We start from the raw sequence: 12,866 nt of genomic DNA on the forward strand, positions 1-12,866 counted from the left end.
CATATGGTCAAGAAGTGGTCAGGGGGTTGTGTGTATGTGTGTGTGCATCCTGTGTGCTTGCAGGAAGGGACATCATCCAACAGCATTGTTGGGGAGTAGTGAGTTGCTGAGACCCTCTTTGGAGGAAACATTGCTAGATCTGTAAACCTTGTCTGGTGCTCTAAGGTGTCCTTGTGTGGAGTTTTTAGATGGAAGGAAGGCAGATTGGAGTGACACCCACCCTTCATGCTGTTTTAAAGAGGTATTTCTGTTGGGCTGGACCATTCCTTAAGGAAATGGGTGCCAGACCAGGGGAGAACTTGTCCTAAGAGTAATGGGTGCAAACAGACACATCCCAGGGATTTTTTGATTTCAGGGCCATGGGACCTGCTCAGCAGAGATCCTGACAACAAACTTTTTGTGCCACCTGATACTTGAGCCAGTCTATTAGGCACTGCGGTCCCCTTCTTTTCTTAGGAAAATGAAAAAAAAAAAAAAAAAAACTAAAGCCCTGATAGAAGGAAGGTGGTATTTTCCGAAATTGACATGATAGGTGGGCTATGGAAGACACAGGCAGGTCAGAAAATGACCAGTGGGCAGTGACCCTTTTGTGAGTACTTGGGGTGGGGCTGTTACCTATTTTACATTTCCCTTCCTCCCTTTGGAAGTTCTCTAACACTCCTTTGGAGAAGGGGCTGCATTTCATGAAGTTTGCCACTAGACTGCACCCTTATCTATGATAAGAATTCTTTCTGGTGGATTGCTTTTTAAAAAAAATATTTCTCTTGCTAGTTCAATTCGGGAACATCTCACTTGATGCTGTTCACACCCCCAGATCCCGATCTCTCTCCTTACTTATCTACTTGCCGAAAGGCACATTTTAAAACAAGCCCAAAGTTTAAAGTTGTGCTTTTGCTGCTATTGCCAAAGGAGTTTTAGGCGTTGGCTGGGAGAGGGAGGAGGAACTGTGTGTGTGATGATTAAATTAAAGAAAAAATTAGTAAGGCTGATTCCAATTGCTTCTCCCTTCTGACTGGAGTCTTGGGAAGCAGGGAGCAAATTAATATTCAAAAATTTGGTTGAAGCATTTTAGAAGTGAGGGAAGTCATGTGTTATTTCCTCATGTGTGTCCAGTTCAGACTAGAAGAACAGTGCATGGTGTGTGATCCCTTTCTGCAGGCTCCCAGCAGCTCTGCTCACTGTGGGTACACTGGTAGCATTTGAGATGAATGGGGAAATTGGGTGTCCTTTGGAAGGAACATAAGTTGCCTAGATCTAGACACCCTGAATTCCCAGAAGATGGTGTCAAGTGACACCTCTTTTTGTACAACTGATTTCCAGTGGCTGAAAAATAGACTGTGTGAGGACAGGGGAAAGGAAGAAGAGAATGTGGTGGGAGCTGGTTCTTAAGGGAGGACAGGGGTATGGGGAGAAATCACTCTGCTTAAGACTGTCAGCGATAAGCCACTGATTTTTTTTTTAGATTTTTATTGTTGGGTTATAATTATGCATAAGGAGGATTCATTCTGATATACTCACACATGCACATAACATACATTGACCTATGCCATTCCCCTGGACTTCTTCTTTACCTCCTTTCCTGTGTCCACTGATCTCCATCCTCCTGGTCTCTCTTCTATCTTCATCATGTCCCTTTCCTTTCCTTTTTAGCTTTCACATATGAGAGAAAACAAACAACCCTTGACTTTCTGAGCTTATCTTTCTTAGCATGTTCTCTTGTTCCATCCATTTCGCTGCAAATGATGCAATTTCATTTTTTAAGGATGAGTAAAACTCCATTGTGTGTGTGTATGTGTGTGTGTGTGTGTGTGTGATATATATCTCACATTTTCTTTACCCATTCATCTATTGACAGGCACCTAGGTTTCTTTCATAACCTGTAAGCCACCATTCTTTATTTCCCCTTCAAATGGGTTTAGGTCTAGAGGAATTCAGAGACTAGAGCTACTGTCTTAGGGCTCAGGTGAAGTTTCCCAAAGACACAAGAGAAATAAGAATTCTCGGCACCCTGGGATGTTCTAGAATGATTTTTTTTTCCCTAAAGACTGGGGATTGGCAGTGTGAGTTTTGCCTTAAGGAGTCCATAAGTAATACAGATCAGTGGAGGGGGAAGGTATGGGGTGGTGGGGCTTGCCTGCAAGCCTCTGTTGATTCCGTTCCTCCTGTCCTCCATTCTGAAGGTCCAGGACTCTTCACAAATACCTTTAGAAGTCTGCTTCTGGCAAACAAAAAGTTTGCATCAATGAGTTTCATTGGGGAGGGCTCATTTAATCATGCAGATACTAATGTCAGAGGCAGGTGCCTGGTGCCCTCCCCGGAGACCTGCTTTGCTACTGATTCATTTCTGCAGCCATGAACTTTCCTACTGTGGCACAGATGAGCTTCTGTATCTTTTAGCCATATCTTGCTTGGAGAGGTAAGGATTTCAATATCATCCTCTTGTGTCCTGTTTTCCCAGAGATCACTCCTCCCTTTCCTTTAAAACATTAACTCTGTATTAAAACCAAGTTTCAAAACATGGGACTGGGTCAAAAATTTGTGGTCTTTATCAGCACAATTGGTTTCAAGAGGCAAATGGCATTTTTATTTTCTAAAGTTTCCGAATCCTTACCTGTGGTCATTTTCTGTGAGTTTCTTAGTGATTTCCTGGGCAAGGAGATGCCTGATAACACAATTTAGAGAAGTTAGGCTTTTTAACAGTGCACAAAATATTATGGGTTCTTCTGGTTAGGAGGGAATAACACCAGCCAAGGGGCTTTTCCTCAGTCTCTTCCATGTGTTGCTCTTTCCATTGTCTCAGAGAAACTTATTTTACACCATCGATTCCATTTTCAAGACCTCATGACATTGACTTCAGTCCCTTTCCCAGAACATACTAATGCTGCTGAGTCCCAAATGAAGATATGCTGACCTTCAAGAAAGAGCACCCAGTTCTCAGGTCACCCCCGAGGTAAGGGAAGTTCAGCAAGACTCAGGTCTGTGGAGGAGTCCCTTATGGTAGCTTTGCGGTAGTGACTTCGCTGAAGGCTAGGTGGCAGAATAGATACACCATTCAAAACACGCCTCCTTTCCCAAAGGGGGAGAAGTAGATGCTGGCCGAATTTAACAATGGGGATCGGGCCTGGGGGAAGCAAAATCTTGGGTGGAGGGCCATACTGTATAACCACACACGGTGGGATCACTTATTCGTCACCCCAGCCTTGGCGACGTTGCTCATGCCATCCGGACTCTTGCCTGAGCTGCAAAAATCACCCAGATCCAACAGGCAGCTGCCTTCAGGATCCCTGGGAGATGAAATACAACCAATGCAGAAGTTGGTGACTTTTAGGTTCATCAAAGGATGTCCTGCCACTTCTCTGACGATTAATCAGAATGTGATCTTCCCATCAAGTGCATAACAATTTTCCTTTTTCCATTTTAAAATGTTAATTATAGCATATTTTGTACAAAGAACAGAAGTTAATCTAACAGCTATATGTACTCTCCACACTCGTGGAATGCATGTTAACATTTTGCCATCATTATTGAAGATTTTGTTAGGAAACAGCCCAGTGTTACAGGTAAGAACTTACCTCCTGCTCCATCCCATCCCAGCCTCTTCCTTTGGTCGAAGTAACCGCTCTCTTGACATATCCTTTTTGCACAATGTTTTTTCTAGGTTTTATATGAAGTTTCTTATGGAGCAAAAGTTAGGATGATTTGGAGGGTCAAACGACATGCTGCTTTAAGAGTTAAAATTTGGTAGTGGTGCCTCTTGCAGTGGTAATTTAACTAGAGTCTCCAATGACCCCAAGGCTGACTATTAAAGGAGCAGGAGCCAACTGTGACTCAGAGTGATTTGTATCCATGTGTGAGCAGCATATAAGTTAATAGTTTTATGAATTGATGTTTAGGAGGCTCTGGAGCCGATCCAGACAGATAGGGCAGAACAGAGAGAGCTCCATAAATGCAATTTTGGGCTGGAGCCCTCCTGTCTTCTTGGAGTATGAGATCTGGCATGTTCCTACAATGGATAGCTCAGAAACTGTTTGCATTTTGGAGAATGAGATTAACCAGAGAGAGTGATCTGTTGTTGGTTAGAAGGCAGCATTGGTAGATCCAGATGTAGGAGGGAGAGAGAAGAGGTAGGTTGGGAAATGGAATAAGGGGAAAGAGAAAGAATGTTAATTGCTTGAAGCAGGTTTAATATGAGGCATTTGAGCCTTGAAAAGGTGAAATAAAATCATGGGGCTGGTGGCACCTGGGTTTCATCACAGGTCAGCAGGGAGAGGTGGTAAAAGCTGGCTCACCGCCATCAGGTCGCAGGGCAAACTTATGTGAATTAGGAAAAAATGCCCTTCCTCAAGCTACTTTCTTTCTAGTCATCAGAAAGTTGTTATAAGATACAGATTTTTGGATTCTTAAAATAAAAGCAATTCCAATAGACTCTTATTGTTGGACTTAAAATATGTTAATTGTAATGTAACCTTAATTCGTACAAACATATTAAGGTCGAAATTCCATATGCTTATGTCACTGTGAAATCCATCAAAAATGTAAATAAAGTCAACCAAAGCTACCAACCTCAAAAATGCACAATGACAACATTAATTTACTGTGTTGGTTAATGTCAGGCTGATGTGTTGCTGGAAATAAATCAATACTTCTGCTGTGATTATGGTTTAACTGTCAGGGTGCAAGGTTTTTGAGCTGGGCGTGCACAAGTTTGATGTGATTTAATCCTTCCACTACTTTTAAAACTACAGTGGACTTATGTCTTGTGCAGTGGTTAGTTTTATAGTTAGCTTGCCATATCAAAATTGGGTACAATCAAAATGTCCTACGAAAATTCCTTACATCACTCGCAAAACAAAATGGAACCATGAAACCTTCACTTTTGTGATGAGGCAGCCAGCGTGTCACTCAGTCTTCATGCAGCTTTTCCCCATTATCTCAGGATCAAGTCCACCTCCCTTCTTTTTCCCACCAGCAAATGCCAATGTCAATGGTGGGACTTGGTTCTGATGCCTTTGGAGAAATGGAACATGTTCCAGAGCCAGATTAGAAGGTGGTTATCCAAATGACCTAAAATATTTTCAGCTTTCAAGATTAGCAAATGAAACACACATGCACACGTGGAGACACACACACACACACACACACACACACCCCAATGCAACTTTTGAGGATATAATCTATAGACCATTCTAATCTGAGAAAAAAATGGTCTACTCCTTCACTAATTTTTTTCTTTTCTATCTTATCTGGGATGGCTTTGTACTTACTCAAGGAGAACAGGAGTGGTATTCAGTGCCATTTCCTTGGTCCAGGATCAGAATGCAAGGAATACAGACATGTATTGGCCATGAACCCAAAGCAGGGTTCAGTTTCGCAGACCTTGAGCTGTCTGGAACTCCAGGAAGTTTATCAGCAGAGATTCCACTCCAGCTCCTGGCCTGCTGGTAGGACCTTGAACTTATTATACTCAGTTTAACTGGGTAATTAGTGGCTTTTAAACAGTCATGGCCCGTCCTCTGAAAGCTTCCTTTTTAGGCTGGGCACAACTGAGAGTCTGAGATATGGAGTCTGCATACAACCGAGTGATGAGTTTTGGGCAAAACCACAAATTAAACAGCAAATTAAAACACAAATTAAAAACAAATAACATGAAGAGTGTGTACTGTTATGGCTGGTGTGTGTGTGTGTGTGTGTGTGTGTGTGTGTGTGTGTATGCATCAGAGGTTGTAGGTTGTAATGAGAAACTTGACGTGACTCCATTTTTGAAAAACCAGCCTGTACCTCAGAGCAGGGCCTGTCCAAAGGGCGTGGTAGGTGACCCTTGTCCTTGGAAAACCCGTTCCTAGGCACATAAGCTATCCTGCTGGGTCATTTGTCTGTACCAGATGTCCTTGACTCAGCAAATGCAAGTTCCTGGGCCTGAGGCCTAATTTCGGACCATAGCAACCACCAATCAGAGTGAGACAGGGAAGATACCTGAAATGCCAGGTGGCCCTCCCAGTAGCTTGGGTGATTGATAACAGGAATAGGCCACCCTGCAGTTTAGCATATACACTTTTGCAACTCTTCTTGGCCTAAAGGAATCAGTTCAAAGGTGTCCACCACTTGAACTAACCAATCACCCTTACCCACCAGTGAATGTGCTAATCAATGTTAAGAGTTGTTGTGTGACATTGTGATGCATAGAGTATCCCCCCCAAAAAAAAAAAAATTCTATAAATTCTTACTGAACTAAGGGCCAGGACTCACTCCTATGGGGACCACTGCATCAGAAACGGTTGTGAGTCCAGGCTCGAGCTTGCAATAAAGACTCTTGTGTGATTGCATCGGATTCGGCTCCTGGAGGTCTACTGGGGTCCCACGAATCTGGCATTACAGTATACAGAGAGGTCACAGGGATAGAAGAATTGGCTTCCAATTTGTTGCTAAATAAGGAGGTAGGAGGTACCGTATATGGCATAATCATTATGACTTACTAGTTCCTTCCGCTTGCAAAGACTTAGAACAAGTAAATGCAGCAATATGACTACCAAGTAGGAAATGGAAGTATTTTATCAAGCCAATCAGGAGACAACATCTATTTAGAACAAGAATTGAAAGAGAAGAAAGATGTGGATTTACCCAGTTGGAGTAGATTGAATGTGGAGGTTGGGTTTCCTTGAGCCCTAAGCTTTGAATATCACTCTCCTATTTTGGTTTGAGCAGCTTGACCTTGAGAAAGTTGCTTAGCGTTCTTCTGGCTCAGTGTATTCTTCTGTAAAATGGGTATGATCCACATTAATAGGTTGCTATGAGGGTTCAATGAAATAATCTATGAAATCATTTGGCACCATACCTATGAGATAGTGTATTAATTAGTTTGCTAATGTTGCCCTAAAAAAATATCCCAAGCCAAGTAACTTAAACAACAGAAGTTAATTATTGTCTCACAGTTCTTGAGGCCAGAGTCCAAGATCAAGGTGTTAGCAGATCCTGGTCTGTTTCAGAGCTCTTTCCAAGCTGCTTGGTTTGTGGCACCATAAGTCCAATCTTCATGTGGCATTCTTTCTGAATAAGTGTTTAGGCCTACATTTCCCCTTTTTAGAAGAATACCAGTCAGACTGGATTAAGGGGCCCCCTTTTGTCCATTATAACATACCTGCAATCCTAGCCACTCAGGAGGCTGAGACAAGAGTCACAAGTTCAAGGCCAGCCTCAGCAACATAGCAAGGTCAATTTAGGGAGAACTTGTTTCAAAATAAAAAGTAAAAACATACTGGGGATGTAGCTCAAAGGTAGAGCTCTACTGGGTTCAATCCCCAGAAACACACACACACAAAGGAGTGATGTGTGCCCTTTTCACCTGATGCAATGACTCTCTAATACACAAGCCACCTGCATATCTGAATCAGAAGGGTCTTGATCTGAAAATGTCAGGAGCTGCATAAATCTGGCAGGAATTGGAATGTGAATGCCAATAGTCTGCATGATTGGAGCCCCAGAGGTGAATGTCCTATGCTAAGGATCTCCTTCAGTGGTCTTTGGACCCACTCCCCCTACCCCATCAAAAAAGAAATGACTGAAAACCAAAACCACAATAACAATTACTGATTAACCATGCCCACGTGTCTCCTCTATCCCGCTGTCTGTTTTCTCCCAGCTGCAGAACAGAGGTTGCAGTGTGGGCAAGATGCATGAGGGATGCAGGCTGGGTGGGACCTGGAGACACACAGGTTTAAGGAGGGAAGCTACAATTCACTTCTGGCCTCTTTAACAACTTGAGGCCTTAAGGACAGGACTGGCTCATTCTCTCCCATTCTCCACCCCCCCCTTCCTTCTTTTAAAAATATTTGACTGGTTATTTGAATTTATTTAAAAAACTTTTCACTGTAGAGAATTTCAAACAAACTCAAATGCAGGCAGAATAGGATAATGAATCCCATGAAAGCATCCTTCAGCTCAGCCACCCTTCCAGGGCCATGCTGCTCCTTCTACCCAGCTCTGCCTTCTGCCTTCCCATGGGCTGAATATAGCCACGTACTGCATGGCATTTTAGTCAATGGTGGACTGCAGGTGTGGTGGTGGTCCCATCGATGATGGTGGAGCTTAAATGTCCCTACGGCCTAGAGACATGGTAGCTGTCCTGATGTGGTGGTGCAATGCTTGACTCAGGCATTGGTGGTGATGTTGGAGCAGACAAACCTGCTACATTCCAGTTGTTCATGGGAAAGCATATGCAATTATGGACAGTCCACACACAGTACTACAGGATGATCCTACTTGTTTATGTAGTTACTGTACTTTTTATTGCTGGACTGTACTTCTACTTATATAAAAATGTGGACTGTGAAACAGTCTACTATGGTCTGCCTGCAGCAGCTTCAAACATTTCATGCATACCATACCATGTCTTCTTGCATCTCTCTCTCTCTCTCTCTCTCTCTCTCTCTCTCTCTCTCTCTCTCTCTCTCTCGTGCTTGATCTAATCTCCTGTTTTAGCCATCATGTCCCTAGGAGTGATGGGCTTCATCTTACGTACGTGTGTGTATATACGTGTGTCTATAGGCACATGTGTATGTATGTACATATATATGTACATTTAGGGACTCGTGTGTAGTAGGCTATACCATCTATCTAGGTTTGGGTAAGTACACTCTACGGTGTTTGCACAAGGACAAAATGCCTAATGTCACATTTCTTAGATGGTATCCCCCATGTTAAGTGGTACCTGGCTGTAGGAGAACAGCATGGCTCTTTAGCTTCAGGTGTGTCATGTTTATGAAGCATTTTTTGGTACCCTAAACGTGGATCCAAACCTTCCTGAGTAATAAATAGGGAAATAGATGATATGCCTGTCTACGAAAGGAAGATTTCAGTGAACAACAAAAAGACGTATTTGAGAAAGGAGCAGTGGAGATCCATGATCTTGAGGCCCTAGAGTCTGGACCTCTGAGAGGGTGGGGCAGATGATGTGGGCAGAGGAAGCCCTGTAGAAAAAGGGAGAAGAAGCAGGTGGAGAAGAGACCTCGGGGTGGAGCACCCTAAGCACAGAGGAGAGAGCCCGGCTGGAGAGCAGGGCATTGGTACAGACGTAGACGTCACTAACTTTCCTCGAAGGCTGAAGGCATGCTGGCCACTTGACATGCATTACTTTATTTAATGGTCACAGCCGTCTCATAAGGGAGAACCCATTCATCAGCTTCACTTTATAACTGAGGAAACGGAGGCACTGACTGGCTTAACCTAGCCCAGGCTGACCCAGCTAAGAAGCAGAGTTGGGCCCTGGGCTCAGACAGTTTGAGTTGACAGTCTACACACTCACCTGTCAAGCTAGCTTCTCTGCCAGACTGCCTGGAAGAGCGAATGCCTGGAAGAGCCACTGCTGGTGGACAGTCCCTGGGGCTCTGGCTCAGGGGAGGTGCCGTGGACAGTTGCTGAGAGCAAAGGTCAGGAGAGTCGCCACATGAGCCACCAGGAAGAACAACCAGTCTGAGAGACTATTCTAGAAAAAAGGAAAAGAGATGTGTGGTGGCTAGATGAATGGCTATGGTGGTTAGTTTTTTTATTTTAAAAATTATTAAAAATTTTTTTTTCTTGGTGCTGGGAATTGAACCCAGGGGTGCTTTACCACTGAGCTATCTCCCTAGACCTTTTTATTTTTTTTATTTTGAGATAGTGTCTTGCTAAATTGCTGAGGGTCTCCCTAAGTTGCTGAGGCTGGCCTTGGACTTGCCATCCTCCTGTCTCAGCCTCCGGAGGAGCTGAGATTACAGGTCTGAGCCACCCGCTTGGCTGTGATGGTTAACTTTATGTGTCAGCTTGACTGGGTTGAGAGAGCTGGTACCTTTCTGATGTGTCCCTGAGGGTATTTCTGGAAGAGATCAGCATTTGAGTCAGTGAATTGCATAAAGAAGAGCTGCCCTTCTGGATGTGGGTGGTGTCATCCAATCTATTGAGGAACAAAAAGAACAAGAAGGTGTGGAAGAGTGTGCAGAATCAAAGCCATTTGAGAAGTCTAGGGTATTTTTAAAATTTTAGTAACAGCTTTATAGAAATAGGACCATTCATATACCATGCAATCCACTCTTTTGAAGGATACAACCCAATGATTTTTTTCAGTACATCATACAGTTGTATAATCATTACCGTAATCAATTTTAGGACATTTTACCACCTCTGTCAGTAACTCTGAGCTGTTTAGTTGTGACCTCACAGTCTCTCCAGTGCCCCTAGTCCTAAGCAATGAATCAACTACTTTCTGTTTCTATAGATGTGCCCATTCTGGACCTTTCCCATGAATGGAATATTGCTGAGAGCCATAGCCAAGTAGGAATGATGCATGTCAATTTCCTTGTCAGCCTACCCAATGTTGCTTAGAGGGAGGACTCTCCATTGTGGAAATGGGCTTGCCTTGGACCCAGGTCATTTGCAGTGACATTGCATGAATGTTTGAGAGTTTTGGTTTGAAAGGTGACCTTGCTCAGGGATTAGGGCGGTTCCAGGTTTAGGGTGGATCCTGCTGGGAATAGGGCTTATCCTGCTGCCTCAGGCGCCCACTCCTTGAGTTCCCGTTGAGTTCTTGCGGGATTCAGAGGGTATTTGGTACGCAGAGCCCTGTGGAGGGTGGATTTTCCCAGAACGTGCGTGTAGAGTGCCAGTGAGAGTTCGGGAATTAAGAATTGCTGTTTGAATCTACAAGGCTTTTGTGGTAGCTCGGTTATTTTGTGCCCAGCCAGACTGCGGCAGAATATGATACATGACCTTTTGTGGTTTGCCTTCTTTGGACTTGGCATGCTGTTTCTGAGAGTCAACCATGTTGTAGAATGGATCAGTATATTGTCATTTCTCTTTATGGCCGAACAATATTCCATTATGTGGACATACCATATTTTGTTTATTCATTTGTCAGTGGATGGAAACTTGGATTGTTTCTATTTCTTGGCTATTAAGAATGATGCCAAAACGAACATTCATGCCCAGGTTTTTGCGTGAACATATGTTTTCATTTCTCTTGGGTGATACACCTTGGAAGAGATTGTTGGTTCATACGGTAACTAACTCTATGGTTAACTTTTTGAGGAACTTCCAGACTGTATTCCAAAGTAACTATACCTTGAGCATTCCCTGGAGCAGTATATGATGGTTCCAACTGTCTACATGCTTGCCAACACGTATCGTTATCTGACTTTTAATTTAATTGTTCTACTGGGTATGACATTATAGCCCAGTGCAATTTTGATTTGCCTGTTAAGCATCTTTTCATGCACTTACTGGCTACTCGTATATCTGCTTTGGAAAGATGTCTATTCAGATCCATTGCCTTTTCAAAAATTGCTTTTTGTTTAAATGATTTTTTAAATGATTTAAATGGGATACTTTTTGATTATATTCTTCCATGTGTCCATCTGTTTTGTTTAGTTAGTTACTAAAACCTTTCCAGGTGTGTCTATCTACCAGCTCCACCAGAGTTTTTACAGTAAAATGGGGGAAAACTCAAAAAGCAGGGACTGTTCCTTTTCATCTTTGCTAGGAATGGCCTTCCTCCCTGTTTTGGTAGGTCAACATTTTTTCACCAGTCAAGAGTTATCCCAAGCCTGTCTCCCTCTTGGAAACTTCTTCAGTCAGCAAGTATTTATTTATTGAGCACTTACTATGTACCAGTTCTGGAGCCAGGAGCTGCGACTCGAATGTCAGATAAAGTCTTTGTATACTCAATGGTTGCAATATAGCAGGGAAAATAGACAGGAACAAATAAGTACAAATTTGAGGTAGTTGAGGTGGCCAAGGTGTGTTAAGGGGATAGAACAGAAGGTCAATAACTGTGTGATGAATGCCTCAAGCATTCCAACAAACCAGGTGTTATGGTTTAGATATCAGATGTCCCCCCAAAGCTCGTTTGTGAGATACTTTAAGAAAAGGACATCTGTTGAGGAAAGTGGCAGGAATCAAGCAGAGACAAACCAAGAGAGAGGCCCTATGGGCTGCAACCAGCCAAGCCACAGGGCAGAGCTACACAAGCCCTTTGGAGAAAATATCATGATGTGATGTGCCCCAGGTTCTGGATGTGGAGCTACAGGACTTGTGTGCCCAGATGGACTTCCTTAGGCCCTATTCCTTATTTCTCTGCCCTATTTCTCCCTGGTGGGATGGAAGTGTTTACTCTGTGCCTTATATGGTGGACATATGTAACATGCTTTTGGTTTTTACAGGGGCTCGTGCTGAGAGTTCACCTTGAGTCTCAGAGGAGACTTTGGACTTGGACTTTTGGGCCATGCTAAAACTGTTAAGATTATGGGGACTCTTAAAAATGGATTAAATATAGTTTGCATTATGAGATGGGCATGAGTTTCGGGGGCCAGGGGTGAAAGGTTATGGTTTAGATATGAGGTGTCCCCCAAAGAAGGTTTAGAGGTGAAATGATTGAGTTATGAGAGTTTTAACCTAAGTAGTGCATTAATCCTCTGATAGGGATTGGTAACTGTAGTGGGTAACTGTCGGCAGGAAGGGTGTGACCGGAGGGTCCCTGGGGGTGCCTTGGGGGTCTATATTTTGTCCTTGGTGTGCAGAGCTTAGTCTCTCTCTCTCTGCTTCCTGGTACCACGCCCCAGTGTCTTTCCTCTACCACACCTCTGCCATGATGTTCTGCTTCACCTCAGGCGCAGAGCAATGGAACTGGCCGCCTATGGACTAAGACCTCTGAAACTGAGAGCCCCAAAGAAACTTTTCCGCCTTCAAGATTGTTCTTGTCAGGTCTTTTGGTCACAGCAGTGAAAAAGCTGACTAAAACACAGGAATAGACCACAGTCAGGATGAGTTAGGGACAGAGTTTGACACACACGTGCGTGCACACACACACATATACACACACACATAAGGTTCTCTCTCACACC

The sequence above is a fragment of the Urocitellus parryii genome, chromosome 1 (assembly GCF_045843805.1).
Source record: "Urocitellus parryii isolate mUroPar1 chromosome 1, mUroPar1.hap1, whole genome shotgun sequence".
Taxonomy (NCBI): domain Eukaryota; kingdom Metazoa; phylum Chordata; class Mammalia; order Rodentia; family Sciuridae; genus Urocitellus; species Urocitellus parryii.